We start from the raw sequence: 879 nt of genomic DNA, 5'->3' as shown, positions 1-879 counted from the left end.
GTTGACTGACTGCCTGTATTATATTCTATGTTAATCATATGATAATAATAGCAAATTAGTGCGCATTCAAACCTACACGTCCATGTAATTGTTAGTAAGTGAGAAAACAACAACTTTATTTTGCATATTTAAGTTTGATTAACAAGCGAAAGGGTTTTTGGAAATGAGTAAAAGCATAGTGTGTTATATCGGCTTACCAGTGATTTTAATAGAGTGCCGTTAAAATGTTTGGGAAATTGTATCAGGAAGTGCCAAATAGAACTTTCCCTGCAAATAACCTTTTTTAAATTCGTTGTCACAGCTGTTAATAGGTATGCACATATCTGTTTCATTTATACGAGCAGATATTGGTTTAACGACAAAAAAAAAAAAAACAGTATGATGTTAATACTATCAGGAAACTGTAGATATTTTTAATGACATTGTTAATAAATAGCATTTTTTAATAGTAATGCTAAATCTTATATAGAAGGCTGGTAGTAGATATATGTCAGTTATAACCGCCAATGAATATGTAATATCGATACCTACACTGGTGATAATAATCCTACGTAGCGGATTATTTAGAAAACATGCACTTCCGGTACACTGTGGAAGTGGATGTGCAAAAACCCTAGACTTTCACGCGTTGATCCTTCTGATGAAAGAGGAATTTCTGGGGGAGAAACAACTGACTCTGTAAAGGCACTATTTAATTGTGATCTCTAATTGTAATGGTTTTTTGTTTAAATCTATTTTTTTTTTTCAAGGGATTTCGTTATCAAAATCAAAAGAACTCTTATCGCCATGCGGATAACGAGCATTCGACAATTTCTTTTTGAATTTGATTTACATTGTTCTGACATTTGATAACTAGGTTGTTTGCCAATATTTCTCTAA

The sequence above is a fragment of the Penaeus monodon genome, chromosome 30, assembly GCF_015228065.2.
Source record: "Penaeus monodon isolate SGIC_2016 chromosome 30, NSTDA_Pmon_1, whole genome shotgun sequence".
Taxonomy (NCBI): Eukaryota; Metazoa; Arthropoda; class Malacostraca; order Decapoda; family Penaeidae; genus Penaeus; species Penaeus monodon.
This window is presented reverse-complemented; position numbering follows the sequence as displayed.